Source organism: Triticum urartu, chromosome 6 (genome assembly GCF_003073215.2).
Source record: "Triticum urartu cultivar G1812 chromosome 6, Tu2.1, whole genome shotgun sequence".
NCBI lineage: Eukaryota > Viridiplantae > Streptophyta > Magnoliopsida > Poales > Poaceae > Triticum > Triticum urartu.
Genome location: NC_053027.1, coordinates 473448106 through 473474922, shown reverse-complemented (window position 1 = coordinate 473474922; position 26817 = coordinate 473448106). Strand labels below are relative to the sequence as shown.

At 42.7% G+C, this 26817-nt stretch overlaps 2 long non-coding RNA genes and 1 pseudogene across 4 annotated transcripts; 1 reads left to right on the top strand and 2 right to left on the bottom strand.

Moving 5' to 3' along the window:
- Nucleotides 1-292: 292 nt before the first annotated feature.
- LOC125514331 lies at nt 293-18632 on the bottom strand. 3 transcript variants are annotated; one of them, XR_007286347.1, is made up of 6 exons: nt 18345-18632; nt 17818-18250; nt 17169-17317; nt 17017-17090; nt 16842-16929; nt 293-1302 (listed from the first exon to the last, which is right to left on the bottom strand). It is a non-coding gene; the product is annotated as an uncharacterized LOC125514331 (long non-coding RNA). The 3 variants fall into 3 exon arrangements; XR_007286346.1 differs by lacking the exon at nt 293-1302 and having other exon boundaries at nt 16485-16929; nt 18327-18632; XR_007286345.1 differs by lacking the exon at nt 293-1302 and having other exon boundaries at nt 16485-16929.
- LOC125514330 lies at nt 5896-15133 on the top strand (annotated as a pseudogene).
- Nucleotides 7869-8819, bottom strand: LOC125514332. Its single transcript, XR_007286348.1, has 2 exons — nt 8264-8819; nt 7869-8178 (listed from the first exon to the last, which is right to left on the bottom strand). It is a non-coding gene; the product is annotated as an uncharacterized LOC125514332 (long non-coding RNA).
- Nucleotides 18633-26817: the final 8185 nt, after the last annotated feature.

Genomic DNA, 26817 nt, shown 5'->3' with positions numbered 1-26817 from the left:
ATACCACTCCCATTATATACTCGAGCACCCCACACATAGTGCCCACAAGTAACCGATGTAGTACACCCTAGCACCCACCCGGCAGCGCCATCTAGTCGGACGGACCCAACTCGCAAACCATTCAATGCTCCATAGTTCAAATAGCGAAGATAGCTTCCGCTATTGCGTCCGCAATAGCATACGCTATTTCTCAAATTAAATGTCATTACTTTTTGTTAATGATCTAGAAATATACACAATGATCTAGTGTTTTTACAAATCCGCTACATGGACATAGCACCCGCAATATCGTCAGCTAGATGGAACCCAACCTGCTACCAGCCTGCTATCCTCTATTTAAAACCATGCAATGCTCAAACCTTGAGCTGGGTGCATGCGCGTGCTCGGTTCACATAGAGCGACACATGGCCATATGGGCGCACCTAGCTCGCGAGTCCATGCATGCAATAATCAGACCCCGAGTCGGGCCCAAGCGAGCGCCCGACTCATGCTACCCAAGCAGCCCATCAGTGGGCCAACGACATTGATTGGCTGGCCCAACTCACAAGGCACGCACATAATGACACCTGGACAGATTAGCACACCCAGCTCGCAAGACCGGGCATGCAATGCTCAGAACTCGAGTCAGGCGCACACGCGGACCGTACTTGTGCAAGCGAAGCACCCCGGCAGGGGCCGAAGGATGCTAACAAGATGACCTGGCTCACGTGTCGCACTCGGGGCATTGTGTGAGAGGGCGCGCACATGCACGATAAGAACCACCATGAAGAGGTGGCCCCAGCCGCTCACAAGGCCCACCCGTCCTAGACCCCCAAGGCAATCCGTCTAGTGTGCAGAGGCCTCATAGATTGGATGACATGGAGAGCCCAGGGAGCTAGCAGCATGAGGCCTAGGCACAACGAACGATGGGTGGGCACTTGCGTGCGGCGAGGCCCCAGGGGTGGATACTCCAACATCCTTTAAAGGACTAATGTTCATGTGTGGTTTTTTCTCTGGGTAGCAGGGTTAGATGGATGGGTTGTGGAGTGCACTCGCCGGTTGGTCTCATTCGGATGTGGAGGGTTTTTTATACCCGGCCTCTTGCGCCGCTGGCCTTGGTTGGTTTGCTTTCTTCCTGTGTCTGGTTTTCTTGAGGGCTTGTACCAGCTTGGGGGAGGGGGTGTGGTCTGGGTTCATCCTCCATGTTAGTGCGGGGAATTCGATGCTAGGGGTTATCGATATCGCATTGCTTCGAGAAAGGTAGAAGATAACTCTAGCCACCTCTTCAAGTGCACATAGGTAAGTTATCCCGCCACAATGCATCTGCAAATCCAGCCATAGTAAAATCAGGAAATTGCCTACAATTAGGTTTTTAGATTGTTGGAATATTAGGAAATTTCATGATTGATTGCAGTAAATAATTCATGACTAAAAAACTGATTAGCATGTATAGATCTTGCAAAAGAGAAGATCAGAACAACAACATCACACATGCAACATCAACCATACTTAGAGACACGATCAGATGACGTCGTACGTACTGTTCATTTGTAGATGAAGTAGTCGTGGATGCTGCCTAAGCAAAGTTGTTGACATTGACATTGGTGAAGACCGGTCGAAGCATACAATGTTGGAGACGATGGTACGCAATGCCGTCCTACTTGGAAGGAAGATGACATGTGGTGAAGAACTTGAGCGTCACGCGTATCGCTTTCCAAAAACTTAATTCTCCCTCTCACAATGCGGGATAAGAAGGCAAGGCATACTCTCCTGCTCGCCTGTGCACGCCGACATTCGGGATGAAGTAGAGTACAATGGCAGTGCAAGTAGTGAGAGGAGACAAACCCTAACTCGTTTCGGTGTTTCTTTGGCAGTGGATAGTAAGTCATATCTAAACCGACTAGGTTTCGAAAACTTAACTCTCAAGATAACATCAAAAACTTACTGGCCAAGCAATTTTAAAAATATAACGACAAAACAAAGTTCTCCTGCAAGGCCTCAGACCATATTTCGGCTCACCATTCATGCACATGTCATATGCTAGTGCGCGAGCACGGTGAGGCGAGCGTGGTGCTCACTTTCTTTCCTCATACCAATCACTAAGTGTAGTGGGGAGAACTCACTACATAAAGTGGTCTCACACCACGTCCGCTAACAGTATGGGGCTAAAACTTGCACCTCCACTTACCATTTATTCATTGCCCTTTATGACACACGCACACACACACACACAAAGTTATGATGTCAAATTATCTATGTGTAAGCATTAATTGCATTTGTATCCTTTTGTAGTACCAATTAATTTCACCATCTAATTTCATTGTGTTTGTTACTATAACTAGTAAATGCGTACTTGCAATACACATTGAAATTATGAAGAAAATTAACTGCACATTGATATTAGATAGGCTACCAATTACATGTTACTTACATAGTGTGGACATTGATATTTGGTATGACATTAATTGCACACTAAACATGTTGAAGGCTCGCCACTGAAGCAATATAGGTCATTGGATTGATAAGGTTTGATCGCCAAGATTTGTTGGATCTGCCCTTTTCGATCTTTTTATATTGATATTGATACTACCATCATGCTTGCATGCCACCTGTCTCCTAGTTGAGACCACGAACATGATAGTTTTCTTTTGTATAAATTGTTGCATCGAGCGTTGTACAACCACCATAAGTTAGGCCTAGTGACAGGAGGCGAGGTGGAAGGAATCCAAGCCAATAACTGTGTCAACAAGGCAGGAAAAGGTAAAGCTAGCTAGATAAAATTAGTTGATTCTTCATATCATCTATATGAAGTTTTTGGTTTTTGCAATTGTATTGTTCAAATATATTACTAATCCATGAATATCCATGAACAAGTTATTTCAAATATCGACTCATCCTTTGTTGGTTCCTCCACAATTTAAGATCCTCTTTGTTTCAAATAATTCTTTTTTACAATTCTAATCTACAATAATTCATTATACTTATACAAATAGAAGTTTTAGAAAGAAGTTGCACAACGATTCTGGAGAAAAATTCCCATTTACGATTTAATCTACAATATTTTTCATTATATGGCTCGTGGATTCTTATATTCTCTAGTGTAATCAAATACATCTCATCACTTTTTATGGTCTTCAATCATTGCCATCATGCCTTGATTCTACTCTCATATTTTTTTTCTGAGATCTTGTGAATCATGGTGGCCATGAATATAGTCGTTCGTGGCCGCTTTGAGTTGGTATGAGACTTCTTAGATTGCAGGTATGATATAGTATAGAGTTAAATTTTGCCAGATTTTCTTAGATCACATATCTGTTATAAAATGTTGTTGGATATTTTATTCTTAGATTTCTCAGCCTGGTTAGATAGTGTATCTAAACAATCAGGATAGCAAATTAAAACATGAGTTAATTGCAAAATCAATTGCCAGTGACGTATGCAAATATTTTTTCCCACCATATATACATGACCATGTCATATCTACATACTCCAATCATACCATAGTCACTGGCAATTAAAACGATATTTTTCCCACCATATGCAAATATCAGAGTACTTACCTAAAGAAAATTTTGTATTGATATGCATATACATATGGTTTCAGGTCATACCAAGTCTACAGTAGCATAGAACAATACATACATACGTGTAACATAGTATACCGCACATGCATGACATGTAAGCAAGTCGAGGAAGGTGTCAGCATTTCGGTCAGCAAGTTGGAGGATGCACCACATCATGCTAGGTGGTCTGCCGCGTACCCTCGCACTATGATCCACCAAGACACCATGGACCTCGTGGACTAGTGTGTCAAGTATTTCATGGTGATTACCTCCATAGTGGCCCACGAGGAGCGTAAGGAGAACAAGACGAAAATGAGCGGCATGCGAGTGTTCAAAGCTATGGACAAGCTCGACTTCAACAACTATGTAAGGCCCCTCACTGAGTACCTCTACATGTGGGACGTGGAAACAAGCGAGCCATGGCGTAGCATCTAGCTGCAACGGTGCAGACGTCATCACAGCCGTCCGACTCCGTATTGGGTCCACCATCATACGACATCATGGTGCAAGGTCAGTTGCTAGTGGCCAATGTGACGACGACAACGGAGGAGATGCCACCACCACAATCACCCATCTTTGTGTTGGGTGTATCACCGCCGTACGACGTCGTGGTGCATGCTCAGGACCCGTAGGCCACTGTGACGACGACATGGGAGATGTAACTAGCACCACTAGTTGTTTGGCTTTGCATTAGCTCAACCACCTCCACACAATCGTGTCCGCGGTGCGTGTGCTCAGATAGTAGAGGTGGCTAACCGAACGCAAAGCCAAACAACCATAGTGGCATAGGTTCCACTCCCCCTCTCACCGTCATTGTCTTCTCAACGGCCATCGACGCCCGAGCTTACACCATACACCGCACGACGACCTTACAACCAACACAAAAATGGGTGGCTATGGTACCTTGCCCTTTGTTGTCATTGTCACATCAACCACCGGTAGCTTTTGTTGCACCATGTTGTTGTATGGCGGTGGACCCCATGTGGAGTCAGATGGCTGTGGCGCCATATGTCCCATCGAAGACGGCTGGCGTGCCATGGCTCGCTTGCTTCCGCGTCGCACGTAGCACGTAGCTTCGCGATAATGGGGGTGTACCCAATGAGGGGCCTGTGTAGTTGTTGAAGCTGAGCTTGTCCATGGCTTTGGTCACTTGGAGGCCGCTCATCTTTGTTCGGTTCTCCTTCCTACGCTCCTTGTGGGTCTCCATGGCGATAATCCCCATTAAATCTTTGACACACTGATCCACGAGATCCGTGGCATCTCGGTGGATCATGGTACGCGGGTACATCGGCAGGGCGCCTCTTGCATGATGTGGTCCAACCTCTAGATTGTTGCTTGGAACGTCGACACCTTCCTCGACTTGCATGCGTGCCATGCATGTGCATTATACTATGTTACATGTATATATGTATCATCCTCTGCTACTGACTATGGTATGACTCGAAACTATATGTATATGCGGATAGATATGACTTTCTTTAGATAAGTATTTAGATATGACATGGTTATTTGAAATATCGACTCATCCTTTGTTGGTTGCTACGTAATTTAAGATACTCTTTGTTTCAAATAAATCTTTATTTACGATTCTAACCTACAATAATTTTCATTATACTTACTAGCAAAAGAGCCCGTGCGTTACAACGGGAGAGAAAACATAACACATGCTCTTAACTCAACAACCATCACTCAAGACCACAATAGGTCCATCTTCTTTATTTTTGCGAGGCATCATATTTGTGTTGCCGCTTATCCTCCTTCGCACCCACGCTGGTGATGGCCTCGGTATTCACACAAAACAACAAAAAACGTTTGTTGAATATGATTAATCCTAAGTCATCTCTCTCCCTCTCTACCCCCTCTCCCTTTCTCTCTCGCTCGCTTTCTTTCACTCTCGTGATGAAAAATCTGTTGTTTTTCCCTGCAACATTTTTCATAGGTATGCATGTGTAGTTATCGATGTTTTCTTTTCCGTATATCGTTATAGTGGGGTGTTTATTTGCAATCCGAATCGTCGCTAGTATGAAAAAAACGAATTTTGCGCTATAAATTATAAGTTTGCTTTCATAACAATATTTTTAAAATATTTAACAAGTAAAATTAACATCATATTTAGATTCCACACATTTTTCTAATAAAATTTCATATATAATATGTTAAAATTGAAGTTACGGTTTAAAAGATACAGATAATTTAGAAAATCATTAACAAATCATTTGGTTTGACTCAAATATATTCCAAAATAATATTTAAAAATACTTAACAGGTAAAATTAATCTCATATTCATATTCTACATATTTTTCTAATCAAATTTCATATATAACATGTTCAAATCGGAGTTACGGTTTAAAAGATATGGATGATTTTAAAAAGCATTTGTTTGACTTACATATGATCCGCGGATGAATTATCTAAAACATCAGGGGGGGTTTCGAAAAATTTAAAATAACGGTTCGGGTGTAACTTAAATCCAGACGGCGGGTTAATTTCAAGAAAAGACAGGGATTTTTATGTAAAATACGAAAATAACGATTCGTTTTAACTTAAAATAGGATTGCGGGTTGAATTCTCTGAAATAAAGGGACTTTTCTGAAACATGCCATGACGGACGAAAGAAACCCAATTTGCTTTGTTATTAGGTAAAGATAAAGATTTGAATGGAAGTCGTAAAAATAAGTTGCGCAATGATTTGCAGAGAATTTTCCATTTACTATTTTAATCTACAATCATTTTTGTTATATAGCTCGTGGATTCTTATATTCTCTAGTCTAATCAAATACATCTCATCACCAATTTTATGGTTTTCAATCATTGCAATCACGCATTGCTTCTACTCCCATGTTTTTCTGAAATCATGTGAATCATGGAGGCCTTGAATATAGTCGTTCGAGATTGCTTTAAGTAGGTATGAAAATTATTAGATTGTAGATATGAAATAGTCTAGAGTTAAATTTTGCCATATTTTCTTAGATCATGGATCTTTTATAAAAAATTTAGTGGATACTTTATTCTTAGATTTCTCAACCTGATTAGATCATGATCTAAACAATCGTGATAGAGGACTAAAACATGAATTAATTGCCAGTGACGTATGCAAATATGTTTTCATATCATATGCAATCGTAAAGAAAGATTTATTTGAACCAAAGAGTATCTTAAATTACGCAGGAACCAACAAAGAATGAGTCGATATTTCAGATAACATGTGCTTGGATATTCATATATTAGTAATATATTTGAATGGCACACTTGTGAAAGCCAAAAACTTCATACAGATGATAGGAAGAATCAACTAATTTTATGTAGCTAGTTTTACCTTTTCCTGTCTTGTTGACATGGTTATTGGTTTGTCTTCCTTACATCTTACCTCATGTCACTAGGCATAGGTTGTCTTTATGGTTGCTGTATAATGCTCCACCACAATTTATACAAAATGAAATTAGCATGCGGTAGCCTCAAGGAGGAGACAGGTTTGCATACAAGCGTGATGATAGTATACAACACAATAAGAGTCGCTACAAGGGCGCTCCCTCGTCGTGCCCACGTTCGATTTTTACTGTGACGATAGGAAGGGATTTTTTTACTGTGGCGATAGGAAGGGGAAAAAAAGGATGAAAACGCGTCCATCCTCTGCTCGTTACGTGCCTCGGTGGAGAACCCACACACGCGACCTCTCTCTGACTCGTTTCATCTCCTCCACCCCACGCCCCTTGTCCCCTCCCCTGTTCGTCCGCCGCTACCTATTCCTCCGCCAAATCCACCGCACCTGCCCGCGCCGGCGACGCGCCTCCACCTCGCGTCACGTCACCATGGTCACCACGGCCGCCGAAGCCGGCGAGGCGACCCCGCCCAGGGACCCCCGTTCGTCCCTCGTATCCGTCCGTTCCTCCTCATCGTCCTCAATGTCGCTGCGCCATATCGAGCCGTTTCCGCACTCTCCAACAGCGAGCCACTGGACCTTCGCTTGCGACATCCACGTGGCCAGGAGGGACTGGCAAGTTACGTCGATGAGGTTTCATGGCGCATCTCTTTCCTTACTCACAAAAGCAATCCCCTCGTCAGATAGGTTTCATGGCGCGTCTCTTCCGCGTAGGCGTCCACGGCACCCACACCGCCGCCTCCTTCCTGCCCCCTGACGCAGCTAGCCCATGCGGCGGCGCCGCCACAAACCCAGCCAGGGTCCACTCCACGGGCCATGATTCCAAGTGCTTACTCGCGTCGCGTCGAAACCTTCATCGTCCCGGCCGGGTCAGGTAGCAACGCTGTAGGGGTCGCCGCAAGGACAAACAACTCGGCAACGACATCCTCATTGAGGAGTGGCTCAAGACGCATGGCCCCAACAGCCGCATGCTCGCCCATGGACTCAAGGTATGTTCAGATTCAGACGGCCATGGTCATTCTGAAGCCTTCACAAAGTTATATCTATGCAAGCAAAGATGAAGCTGATGGATCACCCCAGGCCCAGAGCAACTTGCTGAAATCGTGTGAATGTTGTAGGGTGATGTGGAGTCCGACAAGACCCTCCCGTGTGCACGCATCTTGGCTATGTGGTGCTGTGGAACGCAGCCGAGAACAAGTTCCTCTGCCCCTGCCATGGATCCCAGTACAACAACCAGGGCAAGGTTGTCCGTGGACCTGCACGAAAACAAAGATGCCCTCCTATCTCAACTGAACCTTTCTGAGGAATACATTTCTGCTTAATGAACTGAACTAAGCTGACCTGATCTGCATTTCTCTTCTGAAACAGTCACTGGCCCTTGTTCACGCCGACGTTGACGATAGCAAGGTCGTCTTTGTGCCATGGGTGGAGGGCGACATAAGCTCCAGCAGTAATGCTCACTTGTGTGTTAAGCCTCCTGCCAGTCCTAAGAATGCTGCTATAAGAGTACTCCTGCTATAAATGCACCCGTTTCTTGTATCCAGTTATATGTATAGTCTATGAAAGAAGAGAAACCTTTTCATTGCATATATATATAGTATATCACATTTTGAGGGCTCTCAATCTGGTACGCTGTAGACTCTTTTCTATAGCTGATCAAACCACATAGTATCTCCTGAATCTAGACATCTAGATAGCAATTGAATAGTTAAAGAGATAGGATGGCATATCTGCAGCATTGTTTCAGAAGGGCAATGCAGAGTCAATCTGTTATGGAAATGACACAAGCCACTGTCTCTAGAGGATATTCTATCAAGTATTTAACATAGCTTCTCTGCTCAGAAATGACACTTTCCTCTTGAATCAAGTCAACAGTGGAACACTCTTTTCGCAGAAATTGCAGCATTTACTAGATCATCGACAAAATGATTGTTTCTTTCTTCATTTGGCAGCTAGATCGTTTCATGGTTATTTTTTCTGTAATTGTATGTCGAGTGGATGACTCGATGCTGTGGCACGCCATATATTAAGTACTGTGGTGAGGAGCTGATCTGATGCAGGTGAATTAATTTAGCTCTGTTTCGGTGGCTAGAAATAGTATTAAACTACTGATATGTTATTAGGGGCTAGAACAAGGCATGTGCTGTCTGTTCCCTTTGGATTGGGTGATTTCTGTGAACCTTTTCCTCTATGTGTTTTCCACAGGTTTACAAAACGAGTGCTAACCAGTAGTGGAATAAGGTGGAGTGGCATGGAGACCAGTTCAAGACGTGCATCTGATTTAGTGAAACGAAGGACAATAAGGTCAGCTCTAATCTGTGTAACCGTGACATAGTTTTAATTTTTTATGTATAGTGCATGGAAGTGCTCCTGATGCAGGCTCTTCTGTTTGCTACGAGTTGAACAATATACATTGTTACAGTACCATGATCTACCACTTGACTACAAGCAATGCTGGACGAGGACGGCTCCCTCAAGCTCGCCGTCGGCCGTCGAATCGTCCTCAAGCTACTGCAGCCTCCATCTTCACCACCCCTTTTTGTCGTGCATGGGGCACGAAGGCCACGATGGCGGCGGTCCGATCTCCTGCACCTTCCGTCACAGGCTCATCTTCGTCGCGCACGGCGGCTGGACGAGTTTCACACCGCGGTGAGTCAAGACCTCTCTCTCTCTCTCTCTCTCTCTCTCAAAAATACTCAGCTTAGTTTCTGCGCATACAAATTGTTTGATGAAAGTTCTACAAAGCTGTAGAGAAATATTACTCTATGTAATGTCTAGGCTATGTTGTCTACTTACCAACAACAAGAAGAGTAGGCTGATTTAAGTTACCGAGAATCTGACATATCATGGTGTTATAAGTCATCTTTGATGTTCCACGAAGATGACCTTTGGTGGAATGTCACTTGTTTTCACTTGGAAATGTTCATGTTGTTTCTAAATATCTGGTAAGAAGGTGCCCTGTTGTTCATCCTGCTGTCAATCTTGCTGAAACTATAGTTATGGGATTTACTTTATTTCGTGAGTGTGTTCATTTGGAACTTCTGAAGCTGAGATTTAATCATGTTTCTGGGATTCTTGTAGTGTTTGGCTGAAGCTAGTCATGAACTGAATGTTGATGTATGCAAAGTGGAAATGCGTAAGGCTTAAAAGAGCATCTACAGAATTCCTTTCGCTTAAAAATCACTGTCAGTCTACTTGAGTGGGCACATCCAATGTCAGGTTTGCCTTCCTCTGTACCTCAAATGAGTGCAATTTGCTGAGTATTACGAAAGTTTTCTTTGTACTAGAAACAATATATCATTAACAAGTTAACAATGATCTTCATAGTTTATCAGGGTTCAGAGAGCCGTTTTAAGCCAAACGTTTCTCTATAGAATGCCACATCACTAGCCATACATTTCAGACTAATCAAATGGTTTGGAGGTGGGATCCTGGAAAGTGCAGTGCCATACTTAGTGCAGGGAGGTTAGAATATGTGCTCGCATGTATTAACTAATTGCAATTCTGGTTATCGAGGCTACATTTAATCATAAACTTGTTCGTTTAGTAATAAAGTCGTTTGTGTCTGCCACAATGGTTAGTTAGCAGAATTAAGTACATCTGACTAGGAGGTTGCATACGGAGCTAGGGTGAGGTTGCATTTGTCTTTTTATTGGAAACTAATCAGCCATACCATGTCCAAGATTACGAGATTAAATAAGGAGCTACGCTGAAGTTTCACTGTTTAGGCTGCAAATTTGTTTGTTGTATTAGCCTGATACGGACAATATGGTTTATACTATGATTACTTGGAAAGTTGGTCTTCCTCTTTCCAAATACTACTTCCTCAATATCTAAATATAAGACGTTTTTGCAGTACGGAGGGAGTAGATGATAAGGTAATGGTACTGCTATCTTTAATTCCTTTATGACATATGTTACACTGAACATATTTAGGGCCAAAGTAGATGATTTATTTCGATGTAACTTGAAAGCCCTTATCTTGGTACCTCTTAATACATATAAACTAATAATCAAGTGAAAATTGATGCTTCTTTGCAGAATGTCTACAAGTACCTCTTAATACATACTCCTATAAACTAATAACCTAGAAATTTGACAATTTACCTTTTGTATTTTTCAGCGAGGAAGTGGGTGTTTTGTTCATGACCAATGGTGAAGCTATGCATGCTTCCAAATTAAATAGTTGTTTTCGTGTCATATAGATTGTACCAAATATACTAATAATCAATATGTAATTTTGGACAAGGCCTAAATGCTATTAAATAAATAGAAATTATACCATACATGCTATCTGATTTTGGAAATGAAGCAGTAGATCCGTTTACTCAAGTTTCAGGTTTCTTCTTCTCCAGCTTTGCATTTGCAACCAGAAATTAATGGTGTTACAGAAAATAGCCTTAAGCTTTTAGGACTAGCTACTTCTGTATAAAACTTTGGTCAAACCTTAAATTAATATATTTTATGTTGTAAAGGTTGAATTTTGTCGGCTACGACTAAATAGTGTAATTAGCCTAAATAGTGTAATTTCATTGTTCATTGTACCAATGTCATTCTCTTTGCAGATGATTCTAGAAACTATACTATCAGTTCATTGCTACTTTGTATGTGACTTATGATATGTCCTTGTCTGGACTGAAATATGAGTGTCTTGGTCCTTCTTATATTTTTTTGTTATGATCTCCGTCAGTGTAAGATTGTCTCAGTTTTACCATGTTAGGGATTCCATTGCAGAAGACCATAGAATATTGAACCAGAAAAACCAACATGCATAACCAGGCTTAGATTAGGAACCCAACAAGCCACCCTCTTGTGTATAGACAGATTAGAGCGCAGAAGAGTGCCTCAGGAAGCGCGCAATGGCGCGCCCCAGCCTCTAGTCTAACATATAAAGCCTCCTAGAGTACCCGCCGTTCTGGAGGCCTTCGCGCGCGCGTGATCGCTGGCCACTCGATCAGCTCGCTGGCTCGTTTTTCACCATTGATTTTTACTATTCACTGCTAGATTTTGTTACACCTCGCGTTGCTTCCCTGGGTGGCTGCCAGTGGACCCATATAATCATTGGTCCACACTGCAGCGAAGGGCTCGTCGACTGGGTTCGTGACCATTGACGCTCCCGGTGAAAAAGCCCTAGATCGAGCGGTCAAAACAGATCACGCCCTCATTGATTCCTTCCACTCCCTCGACACCACCTCCTCTCCACCCGGCGGCGCCCCCTCCTTTCTCCCCACCCGCCTTCCTCCCCATCTGGCGGCGCCTCCTCCCTCCTTCCCATGGCCTCTCGCACCGCGCGCCACCGGCTAGCTGCACCACCACCGCATGCAGCGCCTCCTCCCTCCTTCCCACGGCCTCCCGCACCGCGCGTCACCGGCTAGCTGCACCACCACCGCATCCTCATATACTCCAGCCCACTATGCCAGCGAGAGAGGAAGCTACGGGAGGAGGAGAGCCCATCCCGTGAGGAAGACGTGGGGAGGAGCTCTACTCGTCTCAGTTGCCGGCCAGGATCTGTAAGAAGAGGAGACCCAGTGCTGGCGTCGGCTCCAGCGACGCGGGTTGAAGGCCAGTGCAGGCGAGCGCGCGCGTGCAGTGCGGTGCCCTAGACAGGTGGCAGCGGCCGTCAAGACAGGAGCGGCGCCGCGAGCGACGACCCTTGGTCGTCTTCAGGTGCGCGCCGTCCGTGGTGGCCGATCATGGGTGTTGGCTGGCGGCCGGAGGCCCCTGCAGCAGGCCGGTGCCCCTTAGCAAGATTGGCATGAACTGGGAAGGCAGCCGGTGTGTAGTATGATCCTCGCCTCCTCCAACTTCGTTAGGGTAAGCACGTCTCTGTCCTTTCTCTTCTCCCGTCTCTGTGTATGTGTGTGTGTTCGTCGTTTCTCCTTTCTTCTCTCATGAAGAAGGGGCTGCTCAGTTTTGGAACAACAAACCATGGAGGATATGGGTCTGCACGGGCTTAGAGCAGGAAGCCATGGCGGCCAAGGTGAATAAGCAACACATAATCGTTATGCACAAAATATGCATTTTTGGAAATTATTATTATTTGTTCTTAAGATATCTATAGCATTTTTGCCTGAATAATTAAAGCCATCTACTGTATTGATGATTTGTTAGCTGAAAAATGAATGAAAAGGAGCTTGTAGTTTTGTGAATAAGTCTAATAATTTTGCAGTCCGCTTTGTTAGTATCATAAGATTAGTTATACAGTTATACTCCAATATGCTGCTGCTGTAGCTACCCGAAGGACGATGCAATGTTCGAATTGAAAAATGAAATCATAGCATCATATAGTTGCACAATAGATTTCTAATAATATAGAATTGATTTAAACACATCACTTCATAGTGCGCTTTTGTCATTAGACATGGAGGGATATTCTGTTCTAGGAAATTCACTTATGACTACATTCACAGGTTGAAGATGATGGTGTTGTCTTCTTCCTTCTGATTGATTTCCAACAGCTTAAGAACTTGTGCGGTGGTGTCAACCTCTTATGCTCTCAGGGAAAATCCTAAAGAAGCCTTGCTTTGCATGGGAGCTGCAGTTCATCTGGTTGATGCTTCTTTTCATGCTAAAATTATTAGTGTTGTCGTTGTGCTTTGTTTTTTCACTCACTGTACTTTGATTCTTGATGTTTTCTTCAGGCTAAGAGATCGTGCTATGGAAGCGACGAGGGCTGCCGCAGTGTAGACAAGGTCAATATCAGGCTTTATAACCAGACTGAGACAATAATTGCTTTGAAGAATTTTAAAGTGGCTATATTAGTAAGAATTTGAAGGCGGGCTATGAAAGTCAGTATGACAATGCTAATTTGCAAAACGATGCTAAATGCTAAGATTTGACTCTACAAGTAATCGAGTTGACCGTGTAACATGCACCTAATGCGAATTTGCCTGTATCCTCATGTCTAGAACTCCAGATTATAGGTTTTGGTGTTCTCCATGCCATTTTTCTCATAATCCCCGAGGGCTACCGATTTGATCTTTTGTTGTTCCTGGTGTACCGATTTGGTATTCTATTTGTTGCTTGATCCTCTTCCTTCACTTTTGTTCTACTATTATTTGGTTGTGTGTCTCTTCTGGTGTCCTGGATGAAAATATGAGCAGCAAACATCGTTGTGGTCTGATGGAGATGCATTTGCCTAGAAACCATTGTCTGACAGCTCGGCCATTTTTTGTGAAATTCTCAACGTCAAATAACTGCGGACCTGAGCTGAGGGTGCTGCATATGGTTTCTGTTTGATTTTTCTTTCCTATGGATTGGAGATTGTCGTTCGCGGATCCCGCTGAATATTTGTGATGTTAAAAAGGAGTGGCCTGATTCATACATTGATGAGATCTATGTTATCACTCTGAGGGATCTGTCGCAACAACTTATGATTTTGTTATTCGTTTTTGTTTTTTCAGCTATATTGTTTTTGCTACCTGGTCTCTGTCTTGGCATCTCGATGAGTTGATAATTTTTTGACTTGATTTGTTCTTTGTTGATGATTTTTGCTTTAAAATATTTCTCCATGAAAATCATACAAGCAGACGGGTGATCGGAACTGATGCCATGTTGATATGTCTACATAATACATGCTTACCCTTGTGGTTGGCATCCGAGAGAAAACATTATCTATCTTTTCCAATCTTCTCAAACATTATTTTCTTCTGTTTTTTGTCGTGTTTGCGCTTAGCTCATGTTCTCCCTCTTAGTTGGAGTTTAGTGTTTTTACAGGACTCGGATCTAAGAGGGACACCGTGGGTGCGGATAGCGAGATGGTTTACATGACTTAGATCTGAGAGGGACGCAGTCAAATGGTCTAACCAAGTTTTCTTCAATCCTCTGTTCTACATTCTGGTTTTGATGCCTTGCTGCCTTTGACATTAAGGTGAGGTCCTCTTCCTCATACTACTGCCTTCCTTCTGAGGCATCGCGATTCCTGGAATCCTTCTTCCGTTTTTCTTTCGATTTGATATTCTACCTCCTGAATGATGATTACAAGTGCATGGTTCATATGATCGAATTGTGATTGCTTGAACAAAAATATGATGTTATGAGCTTTTAGTGCATTGGTTTATGGTTGTGCATTGATATATTTTGATAGTGAAACTCACCTCTTATGTCAAGGTGGGAAGCTTGGCTGATTCCGCCTCCAGTCAGAAGATTAATACATCTATGGTTTTATTTTCCATGCCAACAGCTTGATTGATGATTCCTAATGCATCTCAGGTATTGGTCTCTTCTCCGTAAATGTATATACTTTACCATGCTAATTTTGTGTTAACCGTTGCGTAATATTTCGCCACTAGAGATATATGATATAACCATTTTTGTTGCTTATACATAAAAAGGTTGCATGTGTGATGTACTGCTGTTTGTAGCTTTTTGCACTTGTCTAATTTTTAAGCCATATTCTGCTCATAAGAGAATAATTTACAGCCGGGACCGATTCATTATGACACATGATGTATCATGCACGACTGCTTAACTAGAGAGAATAAAATGATGGAATATTCTTCTGTCCAACCAGAAAAAAATTCTTATAATGTGTTTTATTCATTTGACATATCAAAATACATCAGCATTTAAAGAAGTGGCAATAATTAGCCATCCTCATGCTGGTGAATACGCATTTGGATTTATAACATCGAGCATGATTCTTCAGGTACTTGTTTATGCACAACACTTTCTACAAATGGATTCATGGCATCAACAACATTAGCATGCTTCATTCTGGATAATTTACTCATTTATATGCTTTCAAGAATTTTGGTTTATAATTTTCATTATTAGCTACACAAAGATTCATACCATACTTGTGTGTGCTCTTTTTTTGTGTTACCTCATTCTTGAAATAGTTCACTTTGAGGAAAGTGTTATCCTTTAGTTGTAATTTGTGACAACTAAACACTTAAATCTCAAGAGTGTAAAGGTTCGCCCAAAGAATTAAGTCTAATGTAGCCTGGCTGGGCTTATCTTAATAGTTAGCTTATCAGGATTAACCTATAGTCTATATACAGTCTCTCGTACATAAATTTGTTGTGCAAGCCCTGAAAAGGCCAGCTAGAGATACTTCAAGGTTATGGGGCCTTTACACATTTGTCTGGTAATTTGATGTCTTTTTGAGTGGTTCCTTTAACTGCTAAATCCTATGAACACTTGCGAATACTATATGTTGTTGTTGTTAGGTTCTCTACCAGAAATCACTCAGATATCATCTTATTCTCTTGTTCGCTGTTTTTTTGTAACATCTGAATATAGCATAAGCTTATTTTGGTAATGCCTCCTTTTTGCGGTTGCTAAGTTTGATGGTCTTCTTAATAGCACTCTTACTATATCACCTGAATTTCTAATCTTAAGTTTCTACTATTATCTCTCTACAGAAATAATTGTTTCTGGAGGAATGACCATGCCACAGTTGATTACTGCGCTAGGACTTGCCCTTGATAAGAACCAGGGAACCCATTTAAACAGAATGATGATTGTGTGAGCCTTTAAATATCGCCAACACATCAGGTACAGTCGAAAACTTTCCCCGTCCCCCAGGCCCTGTGGGCTGCGACTGAACTTAGATTTCTAATCCCTAGCTTAACTTCCTGTAGGTATTGGCATCTAGATGTTTACAACTACTAAAGGAACACCCAAGTCATAGATGATGCTACATCTGATGTATGATTTGAAGATTAGAAGCTGGAGCACAAGGATTGTGTGATGGAGTAAACATTGGTTATATATTTTAGGCGGGTCAGATATTAAAGTGGGGTGCTCACACAACACTTAGGTGGCTTACGGAGATTACTGAAATTGGTTTGTGGGTGTTGTGTGCTCACACCGCACTCATAAAATTACTATCAAGATTTGAAGTTACTTATGAGCTAAAATTAGTAATAATGAAAAACCAGGAGAACACCATATTAGGTGAATTTAAACCACTTACAGGACAGTGCCAACAACAACAAGAGTGCCATAATAAGGTGCTAAAGCCTTCCAGGTGAAGGACAATGACAAGAGTAACATCGACGCACCTTCAAAACAGAAAAAAGAACATTAATTCCTAAGTCATGCCACATCAAGAAACACAAGCACACAGTTTACTGTAGAGAAGGCAGTACCATTCCAGATAATCTTGTTATGAGAAGGCTCTTCCTTCCTTGCTTGACCATCAGTGGAGATGCAATCATGGTGCCTATGAGAAGTATATATACATCTCAGAAAAGGCATTGGAAATTACTGCCAAAATACGCTTTTCAAACACTTTACTAACCAAAAACATTGGCATCACTGAACAAGAGCACTCGCTGCAACATTAGATGCAATGCCTGTACTGTGGAACATGGACGTAGAGTAGTACACGACAGCATTTATGCCAGCAAGTTACTGAAACAAAAACAGTGTCGCTCCCCACACTCACAACTGCAGTATATGAGAAACATATCAGGACACATGTAGAAGAAATTTCATCATAATAATCAATTATGACATAGACACAAATGAGTATGAAAAGAATACTTAGAAATTTCATCATAATAATCAATTATGACATAGACACAAATGAGTATGAAAAGAATACTTAGAAATTGCAACCCGAGTTATGTAGCCTGAGTAAATTATTAGTCGTAGCATTGCGGACTGTAAAGAACATGGCTTGGTAGCAGCAGTTTGCGAGGAGGAGTTCTAGGCTAACCCCAAGATGATAGTTTCGATCAAGCAAATGTGATAGCATAAAAGCCATAGTAATTCTTTTTATTATTCCTATGCATTTTCTTTGTCATAGATGATAGGCGGAAGTTGCTTTGCCCAAACTATTTGCATCTATATGATAAGGTAACACACAAAACTTTTTCTCACTAATTCCTTTGTACCACGTCATTGGCTTGATAGGGTATAGAAAAAATAATCAGAGAACATTTTACCTTCCCAATAGCGTTTGCTGAAAAGATCAAACCAGCTGGCATCTGGCTCATTAGATACTTGCACTAGCAAATCAATCTCTCTTTCTCTCATCTACAGGCAAGTCACGGCTAACATCATCGAGCATCAACGGCAAGCAACAAGTGGCCAGCAGCATGCAGCGACAGCGGCAAGTAGCAAACAACACCAACAGCGGCGGCGATTTCTCACCCTGCTGTTAGTGGCGAGGTCGGACAGAGCAGAGCAACGAGTTCTGGACAGCGGTAATGGCGGTCAGCGTCAGGAAGAAGTAGGAGGGATCCACGGCTTCGAATCAGTGGTCCAGAGAAGATGTGGACAAAGCGGAGCCCGTCACAGTCCCTGTAGCTGTTCGGTGAGGATGACGACCGCGACGGCCGACGAAACCGAGGAAGGCGGCCTCGGTCCAAGAGGTTCCTGCACGCCGGGGCACGGAATGACCATTAAAGGGACAGCAGGAACAAAAATGGAGCTAGGGGAAGTGGGGAACTACCTAGGAGCAAGAACGCACCAGAAAACGAGGCGATTCACGGCGCCGTCCAGCTGGCGTGCATGTCGGAGCTGGAGGCATGGACGTCGATCCGGACTGAGGGCTGGCGAATCCCGCTGGTTCCTGTGACCGGCGTTGCAACGGCGAGCTGGCATGCATGTCGGAGCTGGAGGCATGGACGTCGATCCGGACTGAGGGCTGGCGAATCCCGCTGGTTCCTGTGACCGGCGTTGCAACGGCGAGCGGCGGTGCCCCCGGCGAGCTAGACGAGAGAGGGGATCCAAGAGAAGAGGATATGAAGTGAGGAGGGAAGGGGTAGCTGGTTTGCGGCCGCGTGTCCGTTGTCCTGCTAGATGGCGCTGCTGGACTCACCCACTGGCCAGTGTCAAGGGCAGGGGCTGAATGAAAATAAATGCAAATGAGATTGACTGGAACATCTCTTCCTCCTCTATTCCTTCATAAGCTTCTCAAGATTAGCATGATCTAAATGTTTCCGTGCTCAGAATTTTACAAAAATATCTTGGAAAATTTCACAGATGCTACTGTTCAAATTCGAAATAAAATCTGCCCCAATTTTGGGTTGAACTGTAGGTAAGTGATAAATTCTGAAATGCATGAAATTTTTACTGGAGTTTGTAGATAACATGTAACTGCCATATATAAATATTCATGAAATTCCAGTAGTTGAATCATCACCAAACACATATATCACAGTTTTGTCATTCTCTCAAATTTAAAGAAACACACTTGATTTAAGGTAACAAAATTATTTTCAGAATTTTTGGGATTGAAGCTGTGGGGGAGGTATGAAAAGCATGAGCTAATCATACAGTCATGATAAGAATTTTTATAACTAGGCATGCGCTCATTCAGTTAGGATAAGATTTGAGCATAGAACAAAATTTTGATGACTAGGCATGCGCTCATTCAGAGTGAATAGCAAAAAACTACCACATTACGGGTCATCGTTTCAAAAAACTATCGCTTTTTTAATCTTTTCAAAAAGCTATCATAAAATTGTTCTGCTGTTCCAAAAAACCCAAATGACCATCTGACTTAGAATTAATCCTGTTTATGACAGGTCGGGCCCGCTACTAAACAGACCATTTGTTGACTGTTTGTTTGACCGTTAACTTACAACTGGGTCCCACATGTAAGTGCTCTCTCTCTCTCTCCCTTATCTCTCTTCTCCCCCTCTCTCTCACCCTTATCTCTCAAAATCCCGAGCGCCACGGCCGCCGTCGCCGCCTGGTCCGGCCACCACCACGCCATGGGGAGCGCCTCCGGGCCGGCCACCACCACGGCCGGCGCAGCCACGGCCGCCACCGCCAGGGCCGACCACCACCATGCCATGGGGAGCACCTCCGGGCTAGCCACCACCACGGCCGGTGCAGCCACGACCTCTGCCGCCAGGGCCTACCACCACCACGCCATGGACGCGCCGCCGCCTGCTTAGGTCCGCCCCACCGCTGGCCGCGAGCTCAAGCACGGGCGGGGAGCAGCCAGGGAGCTCGGGCGGTTCCAGCCCGCCGCGGCTGTTGCTGCCCGTCGGCCACGGCCAGAGCTGGACGGCCTTGACGAGCTCGCCGGCGTGGTGCTGGCTGGCTCCGGCGCGAGCTCCCTGGGAGGACGAGATTGCTTTTTAAAAAAAATCCAGGGACACGATTGCTTTTATATTTTGTTTCAGGGACCTGTTTGCTAAAAAAATACTTAGGCCCCACCTGTCATAACCTGTCGATGGTCAAACTAACGGTCAACCTGACGAGTGGACCCGAGCTATCATAATAATGTTTGAAGTTAATCAAAGTAGTCATCAGTGCGACATGATAGTTTTTTGTAACAACAGAACAATTTTGTGGTAGCTTTTTGAAAAGATTAAAAAAGCGGTAGTTTTTTGGAACAATGACCCGTAATGTGGTAGTTTTTTTGCTATTCACTCCGCTCATTCCATTATGACCAGGCAACTATGTGATTAAGTGATACCATGAGAGGCATTTGCATTTGTTTGACATGATAAAATGGGTTATTACAATACTTGCTCTAGGAGTACTTTCATTATCGTCATATCCTTATCCCATCATCGATAAGGTTATGCAGTCGCTAAAGTTTAATAACTTTTGTGATTTGCATTCATTTATTAACTAAATCATCAACTTGCTCAATAACAGGCTCTATGTTTCCATGTAATGAAGGTTATAGAATCCATTTTGAAGAACAATTTCTTTGATTCTATCTTATTGTATGTTATCCTAAATGCAAGGTATTAGTTATGTAAACCGTTGTTTCAATCCCATGTTTGCAAATGTGATCGATCCAAATTAAGAGAAATCCTCTTAATTTTTCATGTACAAGGGTTTCAATTGATACACTAAGTGTTTGCTAAAATCTAAATTTACTAGCAAATGCAAATAATTTCAAAGCATTAATAGTTTGATATGGGACTCTGTGCCATTTAGCGCAGCAAGTTTGAATTATACATCATTTTTCATCTTGAAGGGTTTGAATTAGTACCCTAAGTGGTTGATAAAACCTACTTTTCTACTAACAAAGTCAAATATTCTCATAACGCTTCAGGTTTGAGATGGTCGCTCGGACACAAACTTACTGAAAAATGCAAATATTTTCAACGCGCACATGTTTTTTACATGGGACTCAACGGTAAACCACAATAGTTTGAGATTGTACGTGTGAACACCACATTCAGTTACCATTACAACTGTTTATCAACAATATTCTTGTCACAATAATAATAATAGATATATAGGCACATATAAAATCATGCGTTGTAAAGCTTCAAACACTTGCTCATAATATCTTCCTCTCTATCATTAGTCCGTTGTGAACTTGTGATGAAAAAAAATTAGATTCCATCAAAAGTGCTTCTGGATGCTATGATACTATAGCTTGGCCTTCCAAAACGCAATTTACTCAACACACAAGGCAAGGACCATTAGTCTCGAGGCAACTGTTCAGTTTTATCCATCTGAGGTACTAGGTATACAATGGACTTGCAAAGAAATCAATAATTCATTTATGTTTACGAAAAACTGGAAGAGGGTAAAGATCGCCTGACAAACAAACCTCTTAAATACACGGAAACCTCTTACAACAAAGTGATACAAGAGTTCAACTATGATAAGCTACAATTGGTTAAAAAAGAAGTTCTGTAACACGAGCTAAAAGAAAAAGAAGGAATAATAGACTATCTGAGCAATAACAGGTGCAATGGTCTAAGGAGAAATCACACGGAAGTAAAGGAACTTTATTGCATCATAAATACCAACTCCATAACATCATCAATGCTTCAAGACAACAATCTCAGCCATATTCTCTCACAGATAATGTATGTTGTGGATCGCCTTAATGATAGAACTTTACAATCAAAGGACATTCTACAGAAAACAAACAAGTGTTATTGGGGATTTGACGATGATATGGAAGACATTTCTGCTTTGCCCAATGACAACCACCAAACATGGCCACCATAAAGAGTTGCTTAGATGATGAGGTCATTTTGTATGCCAATGGCGCAAGAAGCGACGACCACCTGATCTAAATGATTGCATATGTCAGTTACCATAAGCTGGGAAGCTATTTATATGCCACATCTCTGTCTATGTAGCTTTGCTTACCATGAACCGATATACCACCAATGTAATATATAATGCTATCTATGAACATCATACCTAAATATCTATTTCCTTATGCTTCATGGATTTTAAGACCGGTCTCTAAAATATTCCAATTTGCATGGTCTGAAAGCTTGGTTTGCTCTCGCCCTTTGAGCCATGGGCGCAACGGGTCATCTAGCATGAACAAAGGGCAAGCATATGCTTTCGCCTTCAGATGCACTTCCAAGGGACTGCACCTGATCGTCTACTCAATATAAGCAAGTTGCAAAAGCCCCTTGTTATATAATTTAGCATTACTATAGATGCCAACCAAGACTTCTGCGTTTATCATCCTTTTGGATCTTATGTAATCCCCTAAGGCCATCCTGTGCATTTAATTGTCGGTTATTTGCTGCTTAGACTACTGTGTGGTATGTTTTTGAAACAACCATGATGAAAGAAATATATGCTTTCGCCTTCAAGTGCATGTCCAAAGGCCTCTGCATGATTGTCTATCCAATCTAAGCAGATCACAAGAGTTCTTTGCTACATAACTTAGTGCATCATTTTGAATCTTAGGTAAAACAAACTATGATAATCCTGTGCGTATGCTTGTCGCTTGCTTGCTGCATATAGTGTGCCTGTCGCTTGCTTGTTGCATACAATATCATGAGCTGTGCTTTTGGAGCAGCAATATGTTAATGCACACTCTTTCAATACTTGGCTTGCACTCGGCCTTTGCGCCATTGGCGCAATGGGTCATCTAGTATAGTAAAACAACAACGAAATGAGTTGGAGAAATTACTTGATACTGTAAAACGATATGCATGCAATTAATTTTTGCACATCCAAACGCATACACACAAAGATAATTTGGCATTATAAGGACATCTCCAACACTGACCCCAAAACAGACACTGTATTTGTCCGCGGATTGGTCCGCAGATAGTGATAAGGGACCCAACTATCCAACCCTGGTGACGAGAACGGTCCTGCTAGTCTCTTCGATGCGGCGGCATGGAGGTCAGCAGGGACACTGCTCGTCGCTGGAGCAGAACCTCCATTCCCTGGCTCTGCTCCAGCGACGAGCAGTGTCCCGCTGGTGTCTTTGACGCGACAATGCGGGAGGTTGGCGGGGACCTCCGCTCCCTGGTCCTGCTCCTCCCCACCCTTTTCATTATGCTCTTCTATACCCTGGTGGTCGGCACCGAGCTCGGGTTGTATGGCTCGCGGGAGGTCACTAGGTGTCAGGCGACAGACTGACGCGGGGCACGACCAGGTGGCTGCCATAGACGACCGCTTGGGCTAGCTTGTATAAGGAGTTGAGGTCGTGAGGAGATAGGAGGAGGCGAGGAAGGATAAGGAAAAGCAAGGAGGCACGCCCTGCATTGGTTCGCTAGTGGTGGTGACATAGCCGAGCGGAGCGATGAAGGGTAGTCGTGGGGAGTCTTTGTGCGCTCGGGCTCCACGGCCCCTGGCGACTGACGGAGATGATTTGTGTGTGTGGTGGAGGTTGCTCGATGCCGGGTGACGATACGTCTCCAATGTATCTATATTTTTGATTGTTCTATGCTATTATAGTATCAATCTTGGATTTATTATATGCAATTATATATCATTTTTGGGACTACCCTATTAACCTAGTGCCCAGTGCCAGTTGCTGTTTTTTTGCTTGTCTTTGGCTTTTGAGGAAATCGGAAACAAAGTCCAAACGCTACAAAACTTTTTGACGATTCTTTCTGGATCCAGAGATACCCTAGAAGGTTCGGGAGAAGACTAGATGATCCACGAGGGATCGACAAGATTTCTAGGCGCGCTCCCCAGCCTTGCGGGCCCCTCGTGACACATCTTAACCTAATCCACCTCTATATATTCTCAAATACTCCAAATACATCAGAGAGTGATGCGGCTTGAACTACGTTGTTATTTCCCAAAAGAGGAAGGGATGATGCAGCACATCTATGGTAGGTATTTCCCTGAGTTATGAAAACCAAGGTATCAATCCAGAAGGAGAACTAAGCAACACTATATAAACGGTACCTGCACACAAAGGGCAAATACTTGCAACCCGACGTGTGAGAGGGGTTGTCAAGACCTCCTCGGGCAAAAGATAGATTGGTTTGTATGATTTTGGATAAATAGATCTCGCAATAACACAAAATAAAACAAGTAACAAAAAAGCAAGGTATTTTTGGGTTTTTGAAATAATAGATCTGAAAACAAAAGCAAATGAAAGTTGATCTCAAGGAAAATATGATAAAGAATAGACCCGGGGGACGTAGATCTCAGTAGTGGCTTCTCTCTAGAAATAGAACCTCAAATAATTATGAAGATATCCAGGCAATCATCAATATATAGGCATCACGTCCAAGATTAGTAGACTGACTCCTGCCTGCATCTACTACTATTACTCCACACATCAACCACTATCCAGCATGCATCTAGTGTATTAAGTTCATGGAGAAACGGAGTAACGCGATAAGAACGGTGGCATGATGTAGACGAGATCTATTCATGTAGGAATATACCCCATCTTATTATCCTTAATAGCAACGATCAATACGTGTCTTGCTGCCCCTTCTGTCACTAGGAAAGAATACAGCACGATCAAACCCATCACAAAGCACCTCTTCCCATGGAAAGAAAAATCGATCTAGTCGGCCTAACTAAACCAAAGATTCGAAGAAGAAATACGAGGCTATAAATAATCATGCATAAGAGATCAAAACTCAAATAACTTTCATGGATAACTAGATTTGATCATAAACTCAAAGTTCATTGGATCCCAAAAACACACCGCAAAAAAGAGTTACATCAAATAGATCTCCAAGAGACCATTGTATTGAGCATCAAAAGAGAGAGAGGAAGCCATCTAGCTACTAACTACGGACCCGTAGGTCTACAATGAACTACTCACGCATCATCGGAGAGGCACCAATGAGGATGATGAACCCCTCTATGATGGTGTCTAGATTGGATCTCGTGGTTTTGGAACTTGCGGCGGCTGGAATTGTGTTTTGTCGACTTCCCTAGGGTTTCTGAAATATTTGGGTATTTATAGGGTGAGTAGGTGGTGTGGGAGGCCACCAAGGTGGGCACAACCCACCAGGGTGCGCCTGGCCCCCAGGCGCGCCCAGGTGGGTTGTGCCCCCCTCGAGGCACCCCTCTAGTACTTCTTTGGCCCATATTGTTCCTTATGGTTCATAAAAATTCTCCAAAAAGTTTCACTATATTTGGACTCCGTTTGGTATTGATTTTCTGCGATGTAAAAAACAAGCAAAAAACAACAACTGGCACCGGGCACTATGTCAATAGGTTGTCCCAAAAAATGTTATAAAGTTGCTATAAAATCATTGTAAAGCATCCAAGAATGATAATATCACAACGTGGAACAATAAAAAATTATATATACGTTGGAGACGTATTAGGGAGCCACCCGAAACACTTTTCCCGCTGCTGCAAGTCTCTGTTCTTTCGTGATCCCATCTACAGGCCTTTTCCGTTACTCTACTGGCGGGAGAATCGATCACAGAGGGCTTCTACATCAACCTTGCTTCCCTTCCGATGATGCATGAGTAGTTTATCGCAGACCTACGGGTCCATAGCTAGTAGCTAGATGGCTTCTTCTCTCTCTCTCTTTGATCGTCAATACAATGTTCTCCTCGATGTTCTTAGAGATCTATTCGATGTAATCTTCTGCGGTGTGTTTGTTGGGATCTGATGAATTGTGGGTTTATGATCATATTATTCATGAGAAAATTTGAGTCTCTTCTTAATTATTTTATGCATGATTGTTTTAGCTTTGTATTTCTCTCCGATCTATCCGTTTGGTTTGGCCAACTAGATTGATTGGGAGAGGTGCTTTGTGATGGGTTCAATCTTGCGGTGCTCCATCCTAGTGACAAAGTAGGGGAAAGGACACATAATTGTTTTGTTGCCATTAAGGATAAAATGATGAGGTTTATTCATATTGGTTGGATTTACTTTATCTACATCATTTATCTTGCTTAAGGCGTTACTCTGTTTTTGTGACTTAATACCCTAGATGCATGCTGGATAGCGGTCGATGGGTGGAGTAATAGTAGTAGATGCAGGCAGGAGATGCTCTACTTGTCTCGGACGTGATGCCTATATACATGATCATTGCCTTGAATATCACCATAACTATGCGCTTTTCTATCAATTGCCCAACAATAGTTTGTTTACCCACCGTATGCTTTTTGTTTGAGAGAGAAGCCTCTAGTGAAAACTATGGCCCCCGGGTCTACTTTTATCGTATATAAAATCCAGAAATACCTAGCTACAATTTTATTACCGCTATTTTATTTTGTGTTTTTATTTAATCTATCTACCACTATAAGATTTGATCCTTACAAATAACTGCCAAGGGGATTGACGGCCCCCTTGATTGTGTTGGATGCAAGTATTTGCTTTTGTGTGTGCGGGCACTGCTAACAAGGTTCTGCGTGGTTCTCCTACTGTATTGATAACCTTGGTTCTTAACTAAGGGAAATACTTATCTCTATTGTACTATATCATCCTCTCCTCTTTGAGGAAATCCCAACGCAGCTCACAAGTAGCACCGGGAGGAGAAGCAAGTTGTGGAGCGGTGGTTTGCCGGCAGAGAGATGAAGTTTTCCGGCTCTTCATGGCTATCTACATGGTACTCAAGTTTTTGAAAGGTTCTGATTGGCAGGGAGATGCTCTTTTTGTTAAGTACTTTTTGGAGTGAGCAGAACTAATTCATATAGTAGTTTCCACCTAGTTTTTGTGTGCTGACTGCTAATGCATCATCCCGTCTAGTTTTAGATTTCATGGCAAATTCACTCTACCATGTTATTTTTCATTTTTGTGCCTTGGCAAAAAAAATATCTACGATGGCA